The sequence below is a fragment of the Cylas formicarius genome, unplaced genomic scaffold (assembly GCF_029955315.1).
Source record: "Cylas formicarius isolate icCylForm1 unplaced genomic scaffold, icCylForm1.1 PGA_scaffold_2__14_contigs__length_35257938, whole genome shotgun sequence".
Classification (NCBI taxonomy): Eukaryota; Metazoa; Arthropoda; class Insecta; order Coleoptera; family Brentidae; genus Cylas; species Cylas formicarius.
In genome coordinates this window covers 11,811,610-11,833,691 of record NW_026844319.1, presented here as the reverse complement: position 1 = coordinate 11,833,691, position 22,082 = coordinate 11,811,610, and the positions used below count along the sequence as shown (strand labels likewise).

At 32.6% G+C, this 22,082-nt stretch overlaps 1 protein-coding gene across 2 annotated transcripts in view; it reads right to left on the bottom strand.

Annotated features, from left to right (window-relative positions):
* Nucleotides 1–20,797, bottom strand: part of LOC132697908 (hemicentin-1) — a 732,356-nt gene extending 711,559 nt beyond the window's left edge. For both annotated transcript variants that reach the window (XM_060663662.1, XM_060663663.1), the window contains exon 1: nucleotides 20,574–20,797. The gene's annotated coding sequence lies outside the window, so the exon portion shown is untranslated. The remainder of the gene's footprint in view (nucleotides 1–20,573) is intronic.
* Nucleotides 20,798–22,082: the final 1,285 nt, after the last annotated feature.

Genomic DNA, 22,082 nt, shown 5'->3' with positions numbered 1-22,082 from the left:
GTACTTTTAGGGTGTTTTGCGGTACCTTAGAAATTTACGGCGAACGGTACATTGGATTATTCAAAAAATTTGGTTAGTTTCATAAGCGGCGATGCTCTATCGATCTAAAATTTAACACTGCCACGTTGCCGCTTCCTCGAAAAAGCAGGATCAACATTGAAATTATAAATGGGACACCATGTACATTATTGTATTTTCCAATTTGCTGAGACTCTATGATTGCTTTCGAATAATACGTTTTTCTACCACGTAAGGGAATTTAATTTGCTCTTAGAACATATGATAATATTTAAAAATGCATTTTTACTATTTTTGTAGCCGGTAATCAAATCATTAGTTTCCACCAACTAATGCACAACTAATTCCGAAATTCTGTTTGATAACTCCCTAATTTACGTCCAAAATATTAACTTTCTGCTGGTTTCAGTGTCGTAGTAATAAAAACTTAATGGAAGATATGTTTTGGTCTAAAATTGAAGAAAATAATTATTTTCTCGAAAACTGCTTAGACATCTAATTCAAAAGCAATCATAGAGTATCAGCAGATTGGAAAATGCAATGCACATGTTGATCCTACTTTTTAGAATAAGCGGCAACGTCACAGCATTAAAAATATGACACAGCCTATATGTAAATACATTATTTATCTAAAAGCTTGCATATCCTTGACGATTGAATAAAACCGAACAATTTTATGTTGGTATATTGGTATTTGTAAGCGGTGTCAAAAACAAAAATAATAATATTTATATCGCAACTAAATTTTCATAGCCATTATTGATTCACCACTAACTCAAAAAATATAAATACATAGCAAAAACCAACGGATGAAAGCCTAAAGAGTGTTTTGCCAATTTCCCAGTAACTGAGACTGTTCCCAGACTGACAATTTCAGTCGAGAAATTCGTTCTTGCCCTAGAATTTATCTGCACGTTCCTATTTCAGTATTGGTGAACTTTACATCTTTTAAACAAATTATTCGTGAAAATTCTTCGCCTATTTCATTTTTCTAGGGACTTCCTACTCGGTTATTTTAATTTGGGAATTGCGATCACCTCACGGTCAAATAAATCATCCTCGGAGATCTTGTAATTGTTTTCCCGTTTCCTATTCTGTTTAGTTTTACAAGAGGCAAACGCATTTCAAATATTAATTATTAAAGGCTGACCCAAATTGCACTGAATGCCGACGGATTCCGTTGGGCGAATATAAAAATAATGAACGGCAGATGATAAATGCGAAAATGTCAAGGAGGAAGAAAATACGCGCCTTCTCTTCTGCACTTCACATTAAAAATATCTAATTTCTTTCCGCGCGCACTCTCTCTCACTCTTTCCATAAAGTATTCTTAATTATCTCTATTTGGGGCTATTATGTCACTTTAACGTTGGAAAAAGTCCCTTTGATTTGTTGCGCTGTTTCGCAACGGCATTTTGCACCGGCAAAATTAAATTTTCCCGTTGGTTTTTTTCTTTGGGTTTTTGCTGTCCTTATCGTGTCTTTCGGATTTCAATAAGATGACAGAATGAAAAAATCCACAATTGGTTATTTATTTTTGGTTCGGCTGATAGCAAAATCGTTATTGTTATTAAGTTAAAAGTGTACGAGGATGATGGATATTCTCGACTTGCGCTGCTACCTGATGTTCTATTGCTGCACACTCCGAAGTATATGCTCCTCATCAGACCAAGTCCTCCTAAAAAGTCCGTTTTTCTGTGAAAGTGTAACTTATGCAGATACTCAAGTGTGAGCTGTTCAGTCCCCAGTTGTGAGTACCTGATTCTTCCGCCACCGTGCATTTGCACAGTATGACCTCTACCATTTCCTGATCTTCCAAGCTCAACCGGCACTCGTCATCATCATTATTATTATTACATAATCGTGTTGGGATGTTAAAATTAATATTCTACGTTCATATAAAATTTATTTCTTAGGCGAAGTCATAAAATAATTGGGTAATATACCCTTTAATTGCATACGTGAAGTGGAGAATAATTAGAGAAGAATTTGGGTGAATGTAAAATCATTAATTATATTCTTGGATGGTAGTGAGAGCACACATTTTTATGTAATTATAATTATACAGTGCGCAATACAACAGAATGTATTTATTTTCATTTCCAATTCTAATTTCCTTACTACCAAAAATGCCTGCAGGCCGATCAGTAGCACTATTACTGACTATTTATCGGGTGTCGAACTATATTTGAGGCCATAGTGTCCGGTGAACACCTCTGAAGACCCCTACAGTATGTATGTAATGTCTTTGTCTGCGTTGATCTATGCGCATCCAAAAACGTGCATGCAAAAACGTACACCACGTACGTCTGCTTACAGAGGCTCGTACAAAATCCGTAGTTTTGCTGATGGTGTGACAGACGTCCAAAGAAGTGGTTGATTTATAATTAACAGCTTCTGCAGCGGCAAAGGTTTTCTCATATCAACCTATAGGCAAAACTGATTATCTTAGGATACTCGAAGACCCGAATTCGCTACTCTTGAAGATGCAAACTCCATTAATAAGTTCATAGAAAAGCAATAAGTGTACAAGAATGCCATATATATACATATATATATATATATATATATATATATATATATATATATATATATATATATATATATATATATATATATATATATATATATATATATATATATATATATATATATATATATATATATATATATATATATAATATATATATATATATATATATATATATATATATATATATATATATATATATATATATATATATTCTCACGTATTGATTCACGGATGGAAAAATGTGATGACACTATATTCCGGGATATCATCCGTTCGCTCGTTGAACTCCGACTGGAATCCTGCATCCGACTGGAATCCTGCAAATCTTGCATCCGACTGGAATCCTGCAGACGTTTCGCCAAAATCTCACTTGGCATCTTCAATGCTCGCGCTCCGAAGTGTTTTCGGAGCGCGAGCATTGAAGATGCCAAGTGAGATTTTGGCGAAACGTCTGCAGGATTCCAGTCGGATGCAAGATTTGCAGGATTCCAGTCGGATGCAGGATTCCAGTCGGAGTTCAACGAGCGAACGGATGATATCCCGGAATATAGTGTCATCATATATATATATATATATATATATATATATATATATATATATATATATATATATATATATATATATATATATATATATATATATATATATATATATATATAATATGAATTTGATATATATCGAATGCCATCTACACATAAAGAATACATAAAACTTAGAAAAACATTTAGTTTACAAAATAACCGAAGGATGATTGAGTATTAAATAAAAAAGATTCAAAAAGTTAGTTGCTGACGTCTGATATTCAACCTAATAAAATCGGATCATTAAATGAATGAACTTCAGTGGGTAAACATGTGTTCATTTGGGTTGTTTTGTACTGGTTTAGCAGAAATCGCTTTTCTTGCTTAAATCTTAAAAATAAATTCAAGTTGAACAGCAGCATACAAAAAAAGTGTAACTAATAACTTCAAAATTTTTGGCCATATGATTTAATAAATCATAGTGTTAAAAAATGTAAAGCCCTTTTTAAAATTCATTTATTTAACAGGCAGGTAGTCTTATGGCTCATTGCACCGGTAGTATTAACTCAAGAAGTATATATACATATATTTTTTTCATCTGAAGATTGTGATTCTGTGAAATTTTCGATCTTCAAACTGCTTGTGGACTTTCGCTATTGGTCGAAGTTAACACCTTTTCCCCAACATCATATTTTTCGGCTAACTTTCGCGATCTCAACGAACACTTTTGACTTTTCATCATCATATTCTGTTTTTTTTTAATGATAAACGTTTTCTTTTTAGCGACATGGTTTACTTAAAACTTTTCTTATAAATGAATCAAAAACTGCTGCAGCTTAAAACTAGTTCTATCTAACTGAAAGAGCACAATTTCCAAGGTATACAAAATTAACCGTAATTGCCCTTTAATGCGACATTTTACAAAAAAGTTAATTTGTTGTTTCAGTAAATCCATTATAATCAGTGACCGGCCTATATCCACAGGTAAATTTCTATTGTAATGGGTCATAAAAATTTGGGTTTCTCTGGCTCTGATCGTTTTACAAAAGTGGCCGTAATGAGCGGGCTTGAATATAGGGAATTTCCCTATAATTGATTCCGGAATATCCACTCTCCGTTAACTCAGGTGGCCATTTTAGCCAGGTGGCATAGGTTTTGCAGTATTTTAAAATTTCTTGTTTCATGAATATTCTTACTTATTAACATACATACATATGTTTCACAATTTGTTTTGCATTTAACGACAAGCGATTTTGAGGCGAAATAACTGAAAAATTATATCACTTGTTAAAAGTTTTTTTCGAGACACGCCATGAAACGGATATTTCAACGTTGCCTCTGATATCAACAGACACATGATCGACATCTACCTGTTTCGGTCTTATGTATAAATTATTGGTCTTTGCTTCACCCAGTAACAATAAGTATCAAGGTATGAAGCAATTACTTTTTTGAGGAGGCTCCGTCAAATGCCAAGACAATAATACACTTTGAACAACACTTTACATTTACAATATTTTCTAACATTTGAAGAAACGAAATAAATTGATTGATAAATTGAGATGTAATTTAAACGTCGAAACCTCCACTTTACGATCGTTTTGTTGCCACCCACCTTTTTCGCCTAAATGCCGCATCACTCCAAGCTGAAAGTATGCTTTATATCTCGCCGGTAAAACGTCCTATGAAAAAAAGCACCCCCTGAAATGTTTTCTCGCGTGGCGGTTCAGTCTCGCTAATGACGATTTTGTGTTCGTGTTTTATTGCAAAATGCGGATATTCTGTACGGGGTAACGAAGACTCCGCCGCTAAACACGCTTCCGAGAATGCCTCCCTTGGTAATCCGCAACACAATTCAAAACATATCAAGAAAAATTTGATGGCATCTTTTTTTTCAACTTTTGTCAATTTATTAAGAAGCCTGCTAACTAGTTAAAGAGTAAAATCGGCATATACGACATACCAACAATTTCTTACAGTGATAAAATCAAAACAATAGTGTTTATTAATAAATAGTTCTAAATATCTCTAAGGAGTGAAAGTTGCTAAATTCAAAACTAACACATATTCGGTAATTTTTATATTTTTTTATAATTTAAAACATATTTATAAAAAAGGTATTTTTGTTTGAAAATTAAAAATGGAGGGTAATATGGAATTGACCTATTATACACGGAAAATATTTAGATACTTACTAAAATCATTGAAATTCAGAACACCAGACAGGCAAAAAGTATACATCCAGGAGTCGCACAAAACGCAAACAAAAACATATTTTATACAATACATGGCATATCTTCATCGGTTAGATTTATATTGTAGCAGCTTACTGACAGATCTTCATCAGATGAATTAACTACTGGTTTAAATTGTGAATCAACTACGTCCGGGTTCATCGAAAACTTCTCAGATAATTTTTCCGTATTCATCGTTGACGAAATTATTTTAGAACGCCCACATTTCCTTTCCGAATTCCTATGTTAGTTCTGGCAAGGGAACCAGGATGAACATTAGGCGTTATTTTGCTCTTTACCAGAAAGAGTATTATCGTTCTGCAAATTTTTATTTTCTTTTTGCATTTCGGTCGCGAATTCTGCGCCTGTGAAAATATTTCTTCTTAAAGGGTCCCCGGTGGCACTAAATCCTTTAACAGATATTTCTCTAGATTTCACTTTAAGATATGCAATAACTGGCAATTCCCATAATCAATTGCCTTAATGCGTAACTGCACGTCTTTCCGTTCTCATGAAGATTCTCACTTCTTCGTTATAGAAGGTCTTTAATGCAGAGATGACGGTCTTGTCAAGGGGCTGACGTTTATACGCCGTTCGTCGTGGTAAGCATAAAATAGTAACTTAGTCACCTGCCGCACTCATTCACATAACGATTGTTACAAGAGAGTCTCATTCTGCTGACGAAATATTAACTTATTTGACTCTAAGAGATACCAATTCTGGACATTTTAATTGAAAATTAGACAACCACGATTCATGTGCGTTATATATTTGCTGAGGTCCATAACTGCGCTCCGACTAGTATTCCCTAAGGCATCGAAAAACTCAGTGACATTTTCCCTATTAAAACCAACGGATCTTGCTAGGGAAGTTCCAGTGTTCTTTCGTAAACTTGTAGCAATATGCTTGTTCATAAATGAAGAAACATAATCTTTTCCTGCTGATTCACGTAAAAGGGAGAATGGATGTGGTATATTGTTATGCTTCACAAGTTAAAATTCTAAAGATCGGACATACCTTCTTGTCACACCAAAAAACTTCTGATCCATTATAAGTAAATATCGAACTAGTTCCTTTGATAGAATTGTTTTTTTACCCAACTTCGTATTACTAACAGTTGCTAACGGATGCCCTTCAATGTTAGAGAGACGAGAAAATATTTGTGCTGAGGCCAAATAACCAATATTTTTGTTTTTAACCGATTTAATGGTGTTTTCCATATCTTACTCACTACATTGTTCTCGCTCTTTCTCTAAGGAGCAGGAAATAAAAAAGATTCCTTACTTTATACTCAGCGGTTAATATGGAAAAGCAATAAGGCGAGTGATATGGAATATTCCATGTAACACGCAACACAAAATGTAAACAAAGCAAGTTCCCTATTTTTTATTATGGAAAATATAGAAGCAAATGGTTAAGATTTCCTTTTTATGCCTAAACAAACTTACCATGGGTTTGAGCAATTTTATTTAAACAAAATATAGTCTCAAAACGATTTTTTCTACTCCCGTCGGTAAAATACCTAATTACACACCGATCTAGCGTGCGGGAAGCGCCACTTTTCCACGCCAGTTTCGTTTCCCATGAATCCGAGCCACTTCGGACATTTCCGGGATTTTACCGCACGGATCTGGGAGCAATCGGATGTTTTCGGAGATATTTCCCACGCTTTGAATTTTGACGTTTGTCAATTCTAACAGTGAATGTATTCGTGTTGTTTTACAAAAATGTACCCAAAAACTAACGGTCGTAGAAAAAGTATAGTAACTTTTAACTCACTCGTTTATTAAAAACACGCTCCGCTCGTGTCAAATAAACTCGAAATCTGAACCACTTTTTTTTTACCGCACGGGTTTGGCAGCAATCGGATGTTTTCGGAGATATTTCCTACGCCTTGAATTTTGACGTTTGTCAATTCTGACGGTCATGTCAGTGAACGTGTTTTACAAAAATGTACTCAAAAATTAACGGTCGTAAAAAAAGTATAGTGGGCAACACGTTCGGTAAACTTTTTCACTCGTGAGTCAAATGCCGTTTAACACAATTGATGCATAATATACTATTAGGGGATTTATTTTACTTCAAAATTCATAACTGTATTTCTATAAATACTTCAAATACTTACTTAAATACTGATTAACAACATATTTATGGGTTTCTATTGCTGTTTTGTTTGTTTTCAACACAACCTTTGGTTTGTTTCGGTTGCTGTTTTAATTAAACTAACTGAACGAAAGGGAAGCCATACAAATGGTATTAGAAAAGGAAAAATCTTGGCGTATCATCAATTCTTAATTCCCTTTGTAGGTAGAAGACTGCATGGAGGTTGCATGTTAGTTTTAATTAGGTGGTGTCTTAAATCTTCTACTACGCAACATAAACAACTGACGTATTAAATATTTGGTTTAAATAGTAGTAGCGATACCATTAACATTTTTTTTAATAAGAGCGTGCCGACATGAATATAATCTTCCAAATTTCCAAGGTATTCAAATAAATATTTTTCACCAATCACTTCAGAAAGGTCCATTAGTAAACCTTTTCATAAGTCTCCCATCTCAAATAATGTAAATTCAAAAGTATTTGCAACATTAATGAATGTATAAAGTTTCATAATGCTCACAATTATATACAAATTGAAACTGTAGTTCAAAAGGTTACGAAATGTCAGATATTATTTTTCAAAATTTTATAAACTCAAATATTGATATACCAAATTTTTCTATAGATAAAGTAAATAGCTCTAATTTCAGTTTTCTTGAGGAAAATAACTATAGTGATAACTCTAAGGGAATACTGTCACTTGAAGCGGAATAATTCAACAGAAACTGTATGGCGTTCACAAAAATATGTTCCCACTTTCCTAGATTAAAATTTTTATTGCACAAGAAAACAAAGAAATTAAAAACTTTGAAAATGTTGTATATACATATTTATATTTACTTTGTTAGTAACTGTTACTATTATTGATTTATTGTGCCCTATTATTTTTTTAAATATTTTAGGAAATGTTACCCTTCTTTGAGTTTTATTTTTTTGCATGTTTAGTTTATATGGAATTAATATTATCTCTTCTTATTCTACGTTGAATATATATTTTTGTTGCAATAACCGTTGCAACATATTTTTCTAATGGTTACTTTCGTCTTGCAATATATTCATTTTCTGATATACCCTCAAGTCTACTTTTAATTAGATTTTGGCTGTAGTTTTCATGTTATTGGATAATCGAATCGTTTAACAATGTTTCTGCATTTATTTACCGTATTTACCAATGCGTAATAAAAGATAATTTACTAATTTATACACTTCCAAATATAAATTATGTTTAAATTGGAATTAAATTAAAAATTATATTTTGATTTTAATTTCAATTCAATTTAAAAATACTATGTAATAATAATAACTATATTACATAGATATAAGTATTTAAACAATGGCACCGTATGAAACCTATTCATGCATATTAAAGTTTTGCTGGTCCTAACTAAAGTTTAATTAAATTTTATATTATAAAATATATATACTATATTATTGTAAATTTTTATTATTGATATAAATTTTGATTTATTAGACAATAACCGTGCTAAAACTAGTAAGTATTCAACTATCATGAGTGGCTCAGGCGGATGCAATGAAAAGCAATGAACAGCAATGAAAGCTGAGAGCTGATCTGCTACTATTGTTTTAAGAAGTTTTGAATAAATTAGAAGGGTGCTGATAGGCCTGCAGTGTGAAGCTTAGGTATGATTTGAAGTCTTGGGAATAGGAACAACAGTCCCAATCTTCTACGGAGGCACCCGATGAGAGGCATTTAATCATAGTAAATGTTACGTTACGTTGTTACGTCATGGCCTATAGAATTTGTTTCTAGATTTTTTGAATCATAAATGTGTGTCAGTAAAATTGAATTTTTCATTAATTTTTAAATTTAAATTAATTAAATTTCGTTAATACAGTTTATAGAATCTTGAAGTAAGGTATCAATTAAGAAGTCATTATAATCATTTGCGTGACCAACGTCAGTTGAAGGATTCCTGTTTACTATATACTTTGAGAGCGCGTTATCTCGAAGCCTCATCATTAGTTTCAGAGTTTGAGTTAACCACGGACCAGGCGGCTTAAAAATTCTAGAATTTAAATTTTTTTATTTTCGGTTGAATGGTATTAATTAGCCACAGGACGCCATGATGCTTAACAAGAATTGTTCAATTATTCGTTTAAGTGACAGATATGCGGGCAAGCATGCTGAAGCGTTCATGATGTGTGTGTAAAATTTCTTTCATTTCCTAGGATATCCTGAACAGTCTACCTATGTCCGATCCAGTCGATATTCTAATTTTATTTTTCTTTCCTTCTAATTAAGTATACGAAGCAGTGAATATGATAAATGAAGGATAAATGAAGGCAGAAATTATTCCTGACGTTTTCAAAGCACACAAATTGGTACTCAAGTCATTTTATGCGGTGATAGTAGCGATAAACTATATAATCATGTTTTGTTTATAGTACATTTGAATTATATAGCATTAAAGATGGCCGATTTGTGTAGAAACCCAGATCTCATTTTTGATTTAGACATGAGATTTTGAACACATGTTTTTCCACTTGTTCAAAAAACCAATGCCAAGTTAGGATCAAAGATATTTGAACATGGACATCCTTAAAACTGATACCAAACTGCGACTAACAGATTATTTGATTTTATCTTATGTTGCTTACTGTGTTATAGTCTCCAGAAGCTTCAGAATGGTTGCCTCAGATTCATTTGTGATTGCCCAAATTTAGTCATATCATACATATCTGCAACTGTCCGCATAGATCACTTAAAGCGAAAGATACACTGCATTTGGCAACTCTAGTCTGTGACCCGAATATCTTCAATACCCTACCACCCGACGTCAGACCAGCTTCTTCGAAAAGAAATTAAAAAATGATTTTTTGAACCTTCACAAGCGTAGTACAAGCTCTGTTTTCTCTGGAACTCTTTGCCCTGTCCTTTCATTTATTTGTTTTTATTTTTTATTTATTTGTTTTTAATAGTATTAAGGGTGATCTTTGTACTGGGGTGGTTGAATACGAGTAGCCTAGTTGGATATCATGATTATTTAATAACTATTTGCAAAACTAGCTTTTTAACTAAATAAAGACATTTTTATTTATTTATTTATTTAGCCATGAAAAGAATCTTTGATCTCTGTAAACCTAAAATCTATCATCAAATGCATCAAAAACTGTCGATTTCTTAATGATTTGAAAAAGAAATATTACAATAAATATGTGGTCTACCTTCGTTTATGGCGTAATTATTCTGCCGAAACTGGCAACATAATTATTAACTCAAAGAAGAATCTTTAGCAAAGTTGAGTTCATTGTAGGAATTTTCACGAAAGTTAAACTTATTTGAAAATGGGTTATTGTTCCGTAAATAACGAGATAATTCTGGATGAAGGCTTGATTAAGGTTCGATAAATTATTGGAGTAAACTAAAACATAATTCTAAACCTGTGATTCATGCGCATTGTGTTTAGATTCGACCGTGAATATATGCGTAGACTGTCCAGATATTACATAACAATAGCATTACAGCTCGACAACAAAAGAACGTTTAACGTTTTGTTTTAGTAATTTATGTTCGAGTATTACTTCCGGTTGTCTACGGGGTCATCTCTGGTTAAAAAGAATATTTTAATTAAACTTATCGGGATGTCAGAGGCCATTAAAATACAGTGTAAAATAGATGAAAACAGTGGCTTTTTGGGTCGGTAATATTTGGCTTATACGTGTCACTAAAGCTTCCTGTATAAGCTTTACTACAGGAGGTGATCGTAATTTTATTAAAAAGCACACAATTTTCCTACAGCAATATAATTAAAATGTTCAAAGCAAACACCGATGCTGTTTCCGTTACAAATCCATCGCTATACAATCAATCAGTAAAACGAAACTGAAAACTAAATGCAAAATGTTTTCAACAGAAACAAAATGCACCAAGCCACTGTCAAACCTGACGTATCTAAAACAACAACAATTCCACAAAGATCTATTTTTTTTTATTTTACCAAAATTGTAAAAAAAAGTAACTAATAATATCCTGGGAAAGTATTCTGCGAAGTTATTTTTATGGTTATTTTTATGAAATTAAAACTATACTTATTGTCTTCATGGGATGTATTGGATAAGTATTATAACAATGTCATATTTGTTTAATTCAATTAGACAATGTAATTATGAAAATTTCCCTCCTTGGGGCTTATTTTCTCCCACCTTACCTGGTTACCATGGCAACCTTTAATTAATAGGCAATATTCCTCACCCCACTCATGCCTTGCGTAAATGGTTCATAACAAGCGACATTTAATTATCTCATTTAGTTAAACTTATTTTCTCCTTTGAGACACTTTTCTGAAGTGTGCTATTATAAAGAGTTCTTAAAATAACCTCCTTCGAGTTACATTAACTTTGTTAATTATTATATGAACCATTTGTGAAACGTGCAAAACCCTACATTCTTTATACAAAAAATATATTATTTCACTTATGTTGCAATCAACGTTCATATTGAGTTGTATAGTAAACCACCCAAAACGAAATATTACCGACATAAGCCCCATATAACAATCTAGATATTTTTCAAGTTTTATAATTTGTCCGGCTTAACAACACTTACTTTCTTTAAGTGAAATTTTACTTCTTCTTCGTTGTACTCTCTTGTACTGTTTAATCGAAAGGTGTATTTTCTTGGGAGCTTGACAGCGACCGGATGATTTCCGTAGATAAAACCACACTTACGATATTTTAAAGTTTGTTAGTTCTGACAGTTCAGTATGCGTCCTTTCATCACGTCACTGAGTGACGTTTTTGGCGACTGTCGCAGAAAACGTGGTCTATAGGTACACCACATTTATAAAGTTCTTCACAAAGTCGTGACTAAAACGTAGTTTATGAATTTATTAAATAATGTACTATTAAATAACCTGTTTTGTAAATTAATGTTGTTGTTGAATGAATATTTTTTATTTCTTTTTTTTGTTCCTATTTACAATAATAATAATAAAACGTTCATTGTTCTAAGTATCAAAACAAATAATGACAAAAATATAACAAACGACAATTCAATGAATAAAGAGCCAGAAGTTCAGGGTCTATATTTGAAACACATATAAGGCTGTTGCATTAATTCTAGCCTATTATAGCTAGTACATAGCTGCAATATTTAATGAATTATTTAGATAACGAGGGGGGAAAGGACAGGAAGAAAACAACAACGCTGGGCACAAAATTTAGTGTAACTCATTTGGCTATTAGATAATATAGGTAAATTTATAGAGAGGGGAATTGATAAGCATACTGAACAAATATCGATACAAAAACTAAAAAAGAATCATAATAAAGTTGAAATTATTAGTTGTTCTTCAAATCTATTACACAATGGATTTCATCTCTAGTTATTTCAAATGTTTATAATCTGAATTTTAAATAATGAATACTATTAAGTAATCCTACTATTTTTTGTGAAACTATTGCAGAGAGCTAAAAAAACATCTATATCCTTTTGTTTTAGATACCTTAGGTTTGGCAGTGGCTTAGTTCATTATGCTTATTTTAAAGGATTTGTAGTGCTATTTTCAGAAAATAGAGCTGTCTTGCATAGAGCATACCTGTTCATTGGAAATGGGGTTGTTTTTTTAAAATCCATTTTTGTGGAACGTTTATTTCCCTTTAAATATTTCTTTGTTAACACACCCCATGCTAAAATTTCGTAATTTAAATGCGATTGAGCGAGAGCATGGTACAAGCTTTTAAGTTGACCTAACTCTAATATTTTTGGTGCCGGTGGTTTCATCTCAAATGACATCAACATCGCCCCAAGGTACTTACATTTATTAAAATATTTGGTGTCAAAGCTTCTTTAATTTGAAATTTAAGGATCACATAACTGTAATTCATTGCTCTAGCAACTAAAAGACACAAAAACAGTATATGCTAAGCGTATTGTTATTAAATTATTAGATGTGTTCTACAAAATCACTTTGTATTTTGTCTCCTAAATGGTCCGAATTATCAACCTCATTGTAAAAACCTGCGTCGTCTGCAAATGCAGTCGTGTTTGCCCGATTAATATAAATTATGAAAAAGAGTGGGAGAAGGACAATTCATTGGGCGAACCGCAGGTCAATTCTAAAGTATCGCTCAGAAACCCATTTATTTGCACAGTCTCTCTTCTATGACACATGTAGCTTTTTAGTAATTCTAAATCTGTTCAAAATATCGAATGCTTTTGCAAGGCCAACGAAATCGCAGATGGGACACTTTTGTCTAATAAATTGTATAATTTTGAAGTAAAATCCGCCACTGAGTCTTCAATTGATCTTGCCTGTCTGAAGCCATATTGTTGTTCTGATAAAATATTATTAGATTTGGGATGAGACAAAATTTGTTGTTTTAGATTTTTTTCAAAAATCTCATATAAATTACTAAAAAGTGAAATTCGTCATAATTGGCAACGTTTGATTTTTCACTTGTTTCAAACAAACGGTTAACTATAACTTCTTTAAATGATTCTTAAAAATGTCCGTTTTTGATAGAACGAATTATTAACGGAGTGATAATATATTCTGCAATTTCTTTTAGAATATCTCTTATTAGATCATCTAACCCCGGAGTTTTTTGGTTTTAGTGAGTTTATTGCTTGTAGTACTTCAGTTGCAAAGTTAGTTTTCTTGTAAAGAATGGTTTCTTGAAATTTAGTTTCGCTGTACATTTTAATGTTTTCACCAAAGTTTTTACCGATATTACAGAAGTAAACATTAAAATAGTTTGGATTGCAGTACTCGTATTTAATTGATGATTTTTGTTTGTAGCTGATTTAAAGCAGTTCCATACTTCGTGCAATAAATGCTTCTATTTAGTTTTTGTTTTGTAATAGTGTTTTTTAGTATGTTTTTCCAAATCGGTTAATTTATTTCGGTATAGTCTAAATTTAGCCATTATTAATGTGTTGTGGCGATTATTCTGCTTTCTTTTTAAGTAATGTTGAATGGACCTTCTCAAAATTACTGTCATGGTTGCTCTCTAGTTTGGCAATATTGAGATGAGACCCTAAGAACTATGTTTTAATGTTTTTTTTAATGAGAGAATTTTATAATCATATAACGGCGTTTCACATGTTTCGGAATTCTAAGCTATTTAGTTAAATGCAAATGTCGTTGAAATTTTTGATTACAAAATGCCAGTTTTTTATAAAGGTACTGTGACATTTTAGTTTCAATTCTTCTTTTTAATTCTTTAATTTATTGGATGGGGCGGTATAATCAAATGTAAACAAGAACTCAGAAAAGGAAAATAAATTTCGAAAACTATTGGTTCGGAACAAACCTTTTAAATCCTAAAAATTGACGCCACAATCAATTTAAAACTTCATAATTGATAATATTAAATACAATGCTACGAATAATTCACATTTTCGAACGTTAGTGTGCAAACCAATTGACACCTGACCAGCATCCCTTTGTCCCTTATCGTACGTGCACTTTCCGAAAGACTGGCGACGCGTCGTCGACGAATATTAGCCCCGGCGTAAAAAGCGAAACAGTACGGCGAAAACTTATCGGATCGCGTGTCAAAATGTCAAACGGGTGATAAATTCATTTCCTCGGCGGCCGTTCGCGCACACACAAACACACGCCGCGCGCGGAAGAAACAAAAACTTGTTACCGAACAACAATACGAAAAAGCGCAAAAAAGGGCGCGTAGCCGATAAAAAGCCCAGCAAAAACCGCCCCGGGCGGGGGGTGGGGGGCATTTCCGACGAAGTCGCGACCCGAGCTAATAGCGTCTATGTCGAACGGAGGGATATTGTAACGAAAATGTTGAGTTAGGTGCAAAAAGGTCAGGAAAACACCACATTGAAACCTTGTATGTGTAGAAATTGAGCATTTCTGGCGAAAAAGGGCGAAGAAATTTTGGATTTGGTTAGTTTATATATTCCAAGCAGCATCAAGCGCTTGTTACGTAATTATTACCTTAAAAGCGACTTTTAAATTTTTATTACTCTGTATTAGAGAGTTCGAATAATTATGTAGTAATTACAATTACTAATGGACCTTTTTAAAAGAAATTTCCGCTGGCTACTAATACTATTTACAAATATTTTGGATTACCTCTCGGACGATTGTTTGTGCTGACGTTTCTCTAATCATCCTGTCGGCTTCTTCAACTGGCTCGCATTCAACTCTGTACCTGTTTATATTTTGTTTGAGGGGGGTAGAGCTATAGAAGAGTCATAAACAATTCGTAATAAATATAACGTCAAAACCAGATTTTCAATTTTTTCAAAAATCTCTCAACATCTTTGATCCGTCAAAGACAAGATTCCACTTGAGATACCAGGAATTTACAGCATACATTAGAGAGACAGGATGAAAATCACACCAAATCTAATTCGATAAAACAAAAATTCGTCGATGCATTCTCCAACAAAAAATCCGAGAATCTATAGAAATATATATAACCGACCAATCTTAACCACGACCTTTATCTTTCACCAATATGGGAGTCAGAAATCCGAGACAATGTTCATGTCCCTCCTTTAGCTTCGCATCCCTCAAACAATATATAAGCAGGTACAGAGTAGAATGCGAGCGGTTAAGCTCATTAGGAGCAAAACCAGATTTACAACTTGTCCAAAAATCTCTCAACATCTTCGATCCAGGAGTTTACAGCATTCCATGCATATGCGGCAAAGAATACCTTCTCGAGACAGAAGAAAAATATGAACTATGCTCGAAGAACATGAAAGAGATTTAAGTTTACATTAAACTTATCAGCAGTTGTAGAACACAATCACGAAACCGGGCATGTAATCAATTTTACCAACGAAAAATCTGGAAATCTATAGAAATCTATAAGCAACCAAAGAATCTTAACCGCGGTTTAAATTGAATTAAAATAAGTCAGAGGTTGTCTTTTTTTTCGACGCATCTGACGTTAGCTCTCACAACGCTAAACTTCTGGGTGTGTACATGGACTTAATTGGTAGATATGCTGGCCGGGAGACTAAACAAAGTTACATTTCAGATTCGAAAACCTATTCAACTTACAACTTTTGAGACGGCTTTAACGTTTTATTTTTGTAACTTCATTAACGTGCTCGGGGAGACTGGAACCTGCGGTGGAAGATCAACAAACTTACGTTTATAACCACTACTGCACCACAACTTTATTTGGAACACTGGACACGTTTTTCACCAACCAAGTTGGCATAATCGGCAGATGATATAAACTGAGTTTCTGTGTCCAGTGTTCTATATAAAGTCGTGGTGCAGTAGTTGTTACAAACGTAAGTTTGTTGTTTCATTAACATGAAATCATGTAGCATATTGTTGTGGGGAGACTCTTCAGAGGCAGATTCGAGAGAATCTTTAAAATTCAAAAAGGATTGTTCGAACTTTTTGCACAACAAAATTTTAAAAAATGCTAACTCTCCCTTCGACTTTCATCTATCAGTGCATAATGTATGCATATGAAAATAAAAAAATAATGAATTCCAACTTTCACATGTATGATACCAGACATAAAAATGATCTGTGTGTTCCCTATCATCGTGTAAACAAAACTCAACCGTCCATTAACTTCATTGGTATTAATCTGTATAACAAAATACCAGTAACTCTCAAAAACAACTGTTGCCCGAGTGAATTTAACAGAACAATTCATGCTATAAAGGATTTTATTTAATGGAACTTTAAGAGCTACATGACCTCTGAATTTTAGATTGTTTGTGTGTACGTAAAATGTTTGATACATATATTGTGTGATTACTTCGAAAATTCATACTGACAATTTTAAATATACTTTTCATACATGTTTAGCAATAAATTATTTGATTTTATTTAATAACATTTCGCACCAAAATTTGAATCAATCATCCGAAACAATGTTGATGCCCCTCCTTTAGCTCCGCACCACTCAAACAATATATAAGCAAGTACAGAATAAAATGCAAGCCAGTTTCAGTTCCTGAAGAAGTCAACCAGATGATTGGCGAAACGTCAGTAAGTTTTATTTATAAACAACCGAAGCAGGAAGAATGTAGAAGATGTATAAATGAAAACTTTATCGATTCGGTACTCCAAATTACTTTCCAAAGTAGTTTAAACTTGTTACTATGAAAAATTACTCTCGCGTACTTTAACGTAACGTAATATTTTCATCCTCGCCACTTTAAAAAACTCTTCTAAGTAACGCAACTACCCGTGAAACCTTTTACAAGGTAAGTTTTACTCCCCTTTCCGATTTAAAATCACCACAAAAGTTCTTATACTACTAAAAAATACGTCAAAGTAACTTTGACGTCATTTTGCTAGGCACTACACTCCAAACAACGCTGATAATCACTTTCACAAATAATGTTTTAGAATACCAAATGGCGTGCGGAACTTGAAAGTAACTGTACTACCAGTTTCGATTAATAACAATAACTGCAAGTTAGGACATATTATCTTATATAATGATACACGGAATCTAAAAAAAACCTGAAGGAAACTGTACTTATGCAACTTATTTGATTTTTTTTGTAATTTTAGGTAATTTTTCAATATTTTTTTCAGTATTCTTTTTTTTTAGGGCGCTTCTTTTAATCGATCAGATCGGTTGTAGAGCGGCATACATATACGGGGTGGCCGGTTTGAGAGCTGCCTATACCTTATCTCTAAATCTATGAGTTTTATAAAAAAGTTTGAACAGAAAAATGATCTTTATTTTTTTTGTATTATTTAAATTGTAATGCAGTGATTACATACAAGGTGGTCAAATAAAGTTACATTTTAGTGCATTTTTAAATACCTTTTTAAAAGATATTAAGGACATATATATAAATATCTATATATCGATCTCGATTACACTGTTATTAGCGAATATCTTCCGTATTCAGATTATGTTGGAAAGCTTTTTGTTAGGTTACGTATTAACATTTAAAACATTTTTCTGCGTGACATATTAAAATATATAGAATGATACTTTGTCTCAGACAATAGATAATTTCAATAATTTCGTATTAAATTTTCCACATTTTAGGGAATGCATGTGGTTAATTTTTAACAAAATAATTTTATTTGACCCTGTATGTAATTGAAATAATACAAAAAAATTAAAGATCATCTTACTTTAAGCAACTTTTGTATAATTTTCTACACCAATCATAGATTTAAACCAACCACTTCGAATCGTTATTGACATGGCTGGGCAGCCGGTGAACGACGAAGGATGCTTTATTCAATTATTTCAACTCATTTTGACAAAAACATAGCGAATCATGTAAAAAAACAAACAAGTAGTTGTGACCACGCCGCCGCTACGTTCCCGCCACATTTGCTGGCTAGTCACCATTTTTTAATCATTAACCTCAAAATGTTCCACATTTGGGTCTTGGATTACATAAAAAACTGCTTAATACTGTAGTAAGCAAAAAAATCATTGTCGTTTCTTTATAACAGTCAATTCCGGTTTTGGTTATGTGTGTTTCATATGATATTCGTCAAAATTGACATTGATTTGTTGAGACTCTCTATAAGCTTTATAAACTGAACTATAATCAGAAATAACGAACTATAAATCCTTTACCTCCAGAATTTCTTAAAACCAAAGGATATCTACTGCATGTAATAGAAAAATGAACATGTTACAATAATTTAATTTGTCCGTCAGTGAAATAAATCAAATAATAGCAAATACCTGATTGAATTGTCTCATATCGTTCACAATTTCGTGCGGGAATATATTAAAAAATGAAAATTAAGGAGAAGATACGTATACCGCCATATTTATTGATGAGACTTGGGTTTTTAGTAAAGGCTCCTTTAAAAACAGCTATGATAGATAATGGAACATCTTTTCGTTGATGTGAATATTGCCACTTTATATACTGATGCGTCAAACTAAACGAATATAGATATAAAAGCGCTATTCTTAAGTACGTTTTAATTACTATCTCATTAAAATGTCATTCATTTCCGCTTGCTCTGTGATAAAATAGTCTATAAATAAAACCACTTTCTGATGATCCCAAGTAGTCTCATACACGTCTTTTCTATGTAACAACTAGAATAGTATAAATGTAGATTTTTGTTAGCATCGAATTCGAGCTAAAACACCTCGACATAATCATTTTGGACTCAACTTGAAACTGGTTCTACCAATTTTTTTGTGTTAAACATTTTGTTGGCTGCAGAGATATTACAATAGATATTTAATTTATAGACCATGATGGGATATGTTTCCAAATGAAAAAAATTTATATTGAACATTTGATAATCAACATTTAAGTCTTTCTTGATTTTAAGATTATTTTCAATTGTAATTTCTAAGATTCGTCGTTTTTTTTGTAACCAGTTTTGATTAGTTTTGGTTTACTTACTTTCTTGAAATACGACTTTTTATTAATGTGCTATTCTTTCATGTTTTTAATTCGTAATTAATGATAAATAAAGCAAAAACTAGATTAACGCTTCCATGAGCACATGATAAGATTTTCTTTAGCAAAGATTAATAATAATGTTACTAATATTGCTAAATGTCGATGCAAAACTAACCAAAACATTTTTATGAATTATCAATTAACAAATTAGATAGATATTACATATTAACATTAAAAGTTTTCAATTCCATTTTTCGAATGAGAATTGAGCATTTGTCAATGCTGCCTGTATGAAATTTAATGATTGTCAAGTTCAATATGCAAATGGGGGGTTGTTTTCAGCATCTCTGACTAACTTTTGGTTGCTAAAAACTTGTACTAACCAACCTTTTTTTATTCTAAAGAAAGAGGATCTTCTTCCATTAAGAAGAATGTGTAAACGATTATCATAATTTTAGGGGTGTAAGCACGTCCCTCTACTGTTTTTTCCAGCTTAAACCAAATTTCTTTAATTAATATATGATTTTGCAAGGGTGCGCGCCCTTTAAAAAAGCGGTATAAAAAATATTTCAACACCAGTGAAAATGAAAACACGCTTTCACAAATAATTTATTTCACAGGGACGGTTCTGTGACGGAATAATAGGAAAGCTCAAGACCGACCTTCAGAAAGCTGCAAAATTCGTAAACGCTTATATTGCAATCAAAGATTCCTTCACTTATTGCACTTAATATAATCTGCCATAGCAACAGTGTTTAGAACACATAACTCACGTTGTTACTTCCTCTTTTTCGTCGTACTAAGATAACTCAAATTCAACTAAAAGCTAGGCCATGACAATGAATACCTACATAAACCGATTTAAAGTACGACGGCAAAATCCAGAATAACGTTTCACACAATCATATCACACACGACGGAATAGCGTGTAAACAAGGACGACGCAGACCACGCGACTCGATATGACGACGCCGGGCGTCCCGACGCTAACACTCCCTCGGTCAAACTGACGCTACGTCTGAGAATCCTGCCCGAAAAGCTCTCCACGCCTAAACCTTGCGCTCCTGCGGCTGCTGCAAAGCTAACTAGCTGCGAGTGGACCAAAGTTCTGAGCGACTGTTTCCGAAGTGTAGTGGCGAAGGGTGGAAGGGAAGGCGGACAGTTTTAAACGAAGGGAAGCGCAAGCGAGGTTGCCGGATTGTCGAAATTATCCGTCATTCTTACGTACAAACTTCCGTAAGAGGTATGGGATTATCGCCGAACCATAGGCCATTTCAGAAAAGTGTAATAACATTACTAGCTATGAATAGATATTATTTCCAAAAGCATTTTGTTCTCCAAATTCCACGAAAATGATACAATTGATCGCCTTAAATCCCTCGAATCATTTCGATTTATAAAGTGGTGTCGCTAGAGTGGTAAATAAGTGAATTAGATCGTTCGTTCTCTGTCTTTTTGGAAACATCAAAACCAAAAAAATCTTATCATACCCACAGCCTTACGTATTTTTTATCATTGAGGTCATTATACTACGTTAACATTATTTGCATAAATAATATTTGTATTTATCTCCGGCGAGTTTACATTTATTTTTTTGTGTGGTGGACTGTTTGCGATTATTTAGTTTAATTTTTTGATTCACAGGTTAATCATATTGAATAATAATTTTTAATTATTTTGTAGCATTATTTTTAAATACTGATTTTAGGAAGTATAGAACTATTGAATAGTTGGATGGTGATCCATCTTCTCTTAGAACCATCTAAAAGAGTTTTGATAACCTTTGAATTTTATGCATCCGGAGAGTATCAACGTTGTTTAGGAAGTAATTTTCAGTTTTCTACAAGCCGGCCGACTGTGTCCAAAACTGCACAAGTAACAGGCTTAATCGTACAATATTTATGCCCTGAATGAGTTGTTTTTCTTGTAACCAGACAACAAGTTAACTTTATAAAACACAGATTTATAGATTGCACCCACATTTCAATGTCAGCTCCAAAGGCGTAAAACAATAACTACCTAAATTGGAAAAATCTCTGAGAATGTTCAAATTGTAAGATTTTAAAGTAATTATGTTATATTTGTAATTTTATATGAAGCTTAATGAGATTTATAATTACAGCAATTACAACTGCCAGTACACTAAATTAAATATATTTTAACTTTAAATATATATATATATATATATATATATATATATATATATATATATATATATATATATATATATATATATATATATGTATATATATATATATATATATATATATATATATATATATATATATATATATATATATATATATATATATATATATATATATTTCTTTAAATGCTTGAACTGAGGGCACCAATAAATT